Source organism: Eptatretus burgeri, chromosome 1 (assembly GCF_056783735.1).
Source record: "Eptatretus burgeri isolate ZD-2024b chromosome 1, Ebu_testis_v1, whole genome shotgun sequence".
Taxonomy (NCBI): Eukaryota; Metazoa; Chordata; class Myxini; order Myxiniformes; family Myxinidae; genus Eptatretus; species Eptatretus burgeri.
This window is the reverse complement of record NC_140961.1, coordinates 30365631-30371630: the sequence shown is the minus strand read 5'-3', so window position 1 is coordinate 30371630 and position 6000 is coordinate 30365631. Positions and strand designations below refer to the sequence as shown.

At 47.5% G+C, this 6000-nt stretch overlaps 1 protein-coding gene across 1 annotated transcript in view; it reads left to right on the top strand.

Annotated features, from left to right (window-relative positions):
* Positions 1-6000, top strand: part of LOC147034158 (CMP-N-acetylneuraminate-beta-galactosamide-alpha-2,3-sialyltransferase 2-like) — a 95124-nt gene continuing 89124 nt past the window's right edge. The window contains exon 1 of the mRNA XM_085877476.1: positions 1-275. The gene's annotated coding sequence lies outside the window, so the exon portion shown is untranslated. The remainder of the gene's footprint in view (positions 276-6000) is intronic.

Sequence of the window (6000 nt, the reverse complement as noted above, 5' to 3'; positions counted from 1 at the left end):
CATCTCGAATGATAATAATCAGTCAGCATCGACTCTGCTCCGTCGCCTGCTTCGGGCCTACTCGCATGCTCCGTCGCCTGTTTGCTATACTCGTTTGTTGTACTTGCTTTGTCGTCTCCAGTGGTGGGTGGGGCCTCGTCCTGCACGGTGGTTTCGGCCGATGCGTGGGCGCCTCCCCGTTTCGGCACCTGTGCCTGTGGCCTACCCACGATCCGGTCCGCGTTGCCCGTTTGCCAACGGGCACGACGTGGCTTGCAGCAACGACCTGCACACAGGTAAGACCCCAAATCGCAGCACTGGAGACCCACGGTCACGACGAGACTATCAAGACTAACGTTTGTCTTTTGATATGGGTCTTAATGACGATCTACACAGTTTTAATTTCATTGATATTATTTAATTTCCATTAACTGTATAAATTGTTGTTTTATTGCGTCAGCCACCAAAGGTGAAGGAGGTGATGTTTTCACCCCTGTCTGTTTGTCTGTTTGTCTGTGTTCAGGATATATAAAAGTTGAGGACCGATCCGGATGAAATTTTGTGGACAGGTTCGGTGTGTGACGAGGACGAACTGATTCGATTTTGGTGAAGATCCTGATCCGAATCCGGATCCGACTACAAGAATTTTTTAGTGCTTCTGCACCATTGAGAGAGATAGGGCTAACCAGAGAGTTTGTGTCAAAGCCACCCAATGCTCACCTGTTTATACATTTATCGTTTTTAAAAGGCGAGTCTAATAATTAATATTTTTTATTAAGCATTGCAGTGAAGTCTGATCCAAATAATTTTAAAGCAATATATGTATTTGTATATTGTAATCAGTAACGAGCGCAGGTGAGCACAATATACGCCCGAACAAGAAGGTATATACAGAATTGTGCGACTACATGGCAACCAGGATGCTGTTTTCCATGGCAACCTCTTTAGATGACGAACGTATGTCGTGGCACACCGTCTCCACAGTCTGTACCTATGTACCAAATATGAAACGTGAAAGTTGAAAACTTTGGGAGTTAGAGTGCGGAAAGGAACGGATGGAAAACAGCAACTACTTTAGATGACGAACGTATGTCGCAACACACCGTCTCCACAGTCTGTACCTATGTACAAAATATGAAATGTGAAAGTTAAATACTTTGGGAGTTAGAGTGCGGACAGGAACGGACGGATGGATGGACGGACGACCGGTATCACATAATACGCCCCGATATATATAGATCGGGAAGTGTGGTAGATAAAAACATTAGAAAAGAAAAAATAACTTGCACGAAAAACTTTAACATTTTCACGCTCACGCTGATGCTGACGCTCACGCCGGGGGTATCGCTATAGCTCTCTGTTCTTCGAACAGGTGAGCTAAAAATGATATATAGCACGACATCTCAAAAATGTATTGGGCCTGATATGTTCTCGTGGATCAGAAATTACGTGGTCGAGGTATGTGCTCTCCCGAGTTCCCTTCCAGTTACCCTCGTCGTCGAAGGATTCGGAGAGGGTATTGCATTTGGCTCCGTTTGTTTGTCTGTCTGTCTGTTTGTTTGTTTGTTCTCACAGAACTTTTGTGTTTTTCTCTGCATTCGCTTGTCGGATTGAGACTAAATTTTCACCATTGGTGCGACTACTCATGTCGAATGTTTCAATGATAATTATGACATCATTGGTCATGTGCTGTGTCAGCCATTTTGGAAAAAATGGAAAAACTTTGGACCTCTGTATCTCTGAAACCGCACCAAGGAAAAAAAATGAAACTTGGCATGTAGCATGTACTCCTCATGAGAAATGATTGTGATTTGTTTATGGCATCATAGGTGCCCTCGTTATGACGTCATAATTGCATGTGAAGAACGCCACATCCGATCGGTATGAAAATTTCTGAAGGTCATCTCGGGATAAAATGTTCCACAGAAAACAATTTCATGATGTCATCGGTCACGTGATTTGGCAGTCATATTGTCTAAAAAAAAAAAAGAAACCTTCAAAAATCTTCTCCGAAGTGGCTGAACAAATTTAGGCGAAAGTTTACACATATGACTGCCTGTCCATGAGGAACAAAAGGTTCACACATATGATATAGGTCACATGTTTGGCAGTCATATTACCCTAAAACCCATAGATATACAGCACTCAAAAGAAGTCCTGGCGAGGGTCTGCAATCTCTGATTGTTCTTTTTCTTGTTTCACATTTACAATTATGCCTGGAGTTGGCTTCATGGTTAGGGTGGTGGGCTTGGGATTCTTGGATCCTGAGTTCAAATCCCACTCAGCTGTTTAATTAATACCAGGTGGGGTTAACTCAACCTGTCATCCTTTTGAGGTCGGCAAAATGAGTGCCAGCATGCTGGTATACTGTGTCGGAGTAGCGACCCATCCAAGATTATGTCCAACAGTCAAGGAGACTGCTTCGGCAGCACCAACACTCTGCACAGAGTGTGGACCCAATGGATGAATGGATATACAACTGTCTTCCCTCCAACCATTCAAGTTTGTCGCCTTCAGGTCACAATTTTCAACCAATCTTAACGAAACTTCACCACATGGTATTGTTTGTCATAAAAAAAGAAGACTATTGTTTTTGAGGACAAAAGGTCAACCTAGGCCAAAGGTCAACAACTTCAGGGGGATTTCTAAAATCAAATTTCATCCGATTGACTTGAAATTTGAAGAGGAAAAATATATTTCAGGTCACTGAATTCAACGAGCCAATTTCTGAGGTCACCATCGACCAAAAGGTGAACATAGGCTAAAGTTCAACAACTAAGGTGGTATTTCTAAGATCCTCAATTTTGATCGGATTGACTTGAAATTTGAAGAGGATTTGCAGATCAGGTCACTGAATTCAACCACCAAATATTTTTGAGATCAACTTCATCCAAAAGGTCAACGTAGGCCAAAGGTCCACAACTTAGGTCAGGTCAGGTATGGAAGCATGCGCCAGAGCAGCGCGTTGCTGCGTCAACTTTCCGCTGGTACTCCAGGAGCCTCCGTCTGGCCATCCCCCAGGCAGATGCCAGGCCCATCCCCATCTTCTTGAGATGCCGATCAACCTGCTGCAACCACGAGGCACGTGGTCGGCCCATTGGCCTCCTCCACTCACGAGACTCCCTCGCTGAGAGAATCTGGTGAGCAGGATCAGTGTCAGGAAAACGAGCCACATGTTTCATATAGCCGCAGCTGACGCTCATGGACTATGCAGGTAACAAATCTCATTTGAGTCTCTCTCAGCAACCGCTCGTTGGACACAAAGTCCGACCAGCGAAAGCCAAGGATTCTGCAAAGAGACCTGGAACCAAATGAATGAAGTCTCCATCTCAGATCCCTGGTCAGAGTCCAAGTCTCGCGTCCATAGAGCAAGACTGGAAGCACCAAGGACCTGAAGACTCGGACTTTCGTCCTCTCGCACAGATACCGGCAGCGCCACACCCCATTATCCAGTGAATCCATGACTCCCCAGCGCCGACCCAAACGTCTATTGGCCTCTGACTCACAGCCAGCAGAGACATGAATATCACTGCCAAGGTAAGTGAATCTCACCACAAACAGGCGCAGACAGGACAGTGGCATCCAATATGTCATTGAAAGCCTGGATCTTAGTTTTGACCCAGGAAACCCATAATCCCAGCAGCTCCGACTCCTCATTCACAACCTCGAGGGCCCCCAAAAGGATGTCTACGGTCTCCGCAAAGATGACTGCAACATCTGCGAAATCAAGGTCAGAGATCTTGACATTCTCAAGCGATGCACCGCAGCTTGATCTCTCCGACATCCTCCCGAGAATCCAGTCAATCCAAGTGCTGAAAAGTGTGGGGGCAAGGACACACCCCTGACAAACTCCAGCAACAACTGGAAATAAGTCAGAGATGTAACCACCACATCTCACAGCACTCTCAGTACCAGAGTAGAGTTCAAACATCAGATCGATCAGTTTTGGTGGCACCCCACGAAGACCAAGAATCCTCCAGAGGACATCCCATTTCACTGAATCGAACGCTTTACAGAGATCAACATAGGCTACAAGCAGCCCCTGCCGAAACTCTCATCTGCGTTCGGTGAGGACATGAAGAGCAAGGATACGGTCAATCGTTGACCTCTTTGGTGTAAAGCCTGACTGCTCTGGACGCTGGTGCCCAAGCAGATGGTGGCGAACCCTATCAAGAATTATCCGAGCAAAGACCTGCCCGGCACTGAGAGCAGCGTCACCCCTCGGTAGTTGTTGCAGGGCGATCACTCTTCCCTTTCCAGAGAGGGACAACAAGGCCCCTCTTCCAGTCAGTTGGGATGATGCCTGTGTTCCAGGCAGAGCACAGAACTCCATGCAACAACACGAGTGCAGCATTTCCACTAGCCTTGAGAAGTTCAGCATGGATGCCACAGATCCCTGGAGCTTTACCCCATTTCAACCGGTTCACCGTAGCCTGCGTTTCCACAAGCGAAGGTGGACCACAGTTGATTGGAGGGTCAGCAACAGGGATTGTAACACCCCTGACGTCCAACTTGACAGCTGGTGGATCAGCCTGGCAAAACCACTCAAAGTAACCGGCCCAGCGGGGCTTCACTTCGGACTCCTCTGTCAAGAACCTACAACCCTCTGCTCTAACTGCAGTACACCAAAGGATGGGCTTGGATGAACGCAATGCTCGAATTCCCCTGTAAGCGGGACGAGAATCACCTGTCCACATGTGATGCTCTACCCCCTCACAGATTCCTTGCACATAGGCCTCCTTGTCCACCCTTAGCGCACGTATAGTTTTACGGCTCAGCTCCCTGAGCAGCTCAGCTCTGCCATTCAGCCCGGCCCTGCGACTCGAGTCAATGGTATCCAGTGTCCCTTGAGAGACAAAATTCTTCTTTGCCCTATGGTGAGTTCCAAGACATCCACCGGCAACATCAAGGACGGTGGTCTTGAAGGCACTCCACAACTCTTCAGGACCTCCCAAAGCACCCAGTCTCCTCAAGTGTCCACTCAGCTTGTTCGCAAACCTCTCAGCTACTCTCTCATCCTTGAGCTTGCCAACATCCAGCCTCGGCTGGGATGGTACCATTCTCCTGGATTTAAGGTGCAACTTCAGAGTTGCGACAACAAGCCAGTGGTCAGTATTGAGGAACTGAGCTCTCCTGTAGACCCTGCAGTTCTGGATCATCCTCCAGCGACCATCAATGAGGACATGGTCAATCTCATTTGCCACACTGCCAGCGTTGGAATACCAAGTCCAGTGATGAGCTTCTGGGCACTGAAACTATGAACCGGCCACCCTAAGTCCATGACTTCTTGCAAAGTCAAAGAACTTAGTGCTATTCTGGTTCATAGTTCCTGACCCATGGGACCAACCAACCAACATGGCAAAGTGGTGCTGAGGTGTCGTCCACCAGGTGGTGATTCCTTGGTTTAACATGAGGTGGTCCCTTCGGGTGGGTGCCTTGAATGTCCTTTCCCTAAGCGAGGATGATCACCTGTCTCTGTTATCATCTGAGCTCAAGCATTTGAACATCGGTATTGCAGCTCTCTCTGAGGTTCAGAGACTGGATAGTTGCGAGATCATGATGGGTGGTGCCACCTACTATTGGTCTGGTCACTCTGATGGTTACCATGCCCAAGGAGTTGCTGCTGTAGCTCTGTCCAACAAGCTGACTCCAATGATAATTGAGGTAACACCGGTCAACGAGCTTATTATGAGATGAAGGATTCATCACTCCTTGGGTGTCATTTCCCTGGTCTCTGAATATGCTCCAACTGAGTTGAGTGATCTCACCGTGAAGGACGCATTCTATGCCACGCTCGAGTCTGTGGTTGATCAGTGCCCCAGGCGAGATACTCTTCTCGTCTTGGGGGATTTCAATGTATCGACTGGAAATGATAGGGATGGATATGAGACATATGTTCGTCCCCATGGGTCTGGAAATATGAACAAGAATTGCACCAAGTTCTTTGACTTTGCAAGAAGTCGTGGACTTAGGGTGGCTGGTTCATGGTTTCAGTGCCCACAGGCTCATCACTGGATTTGC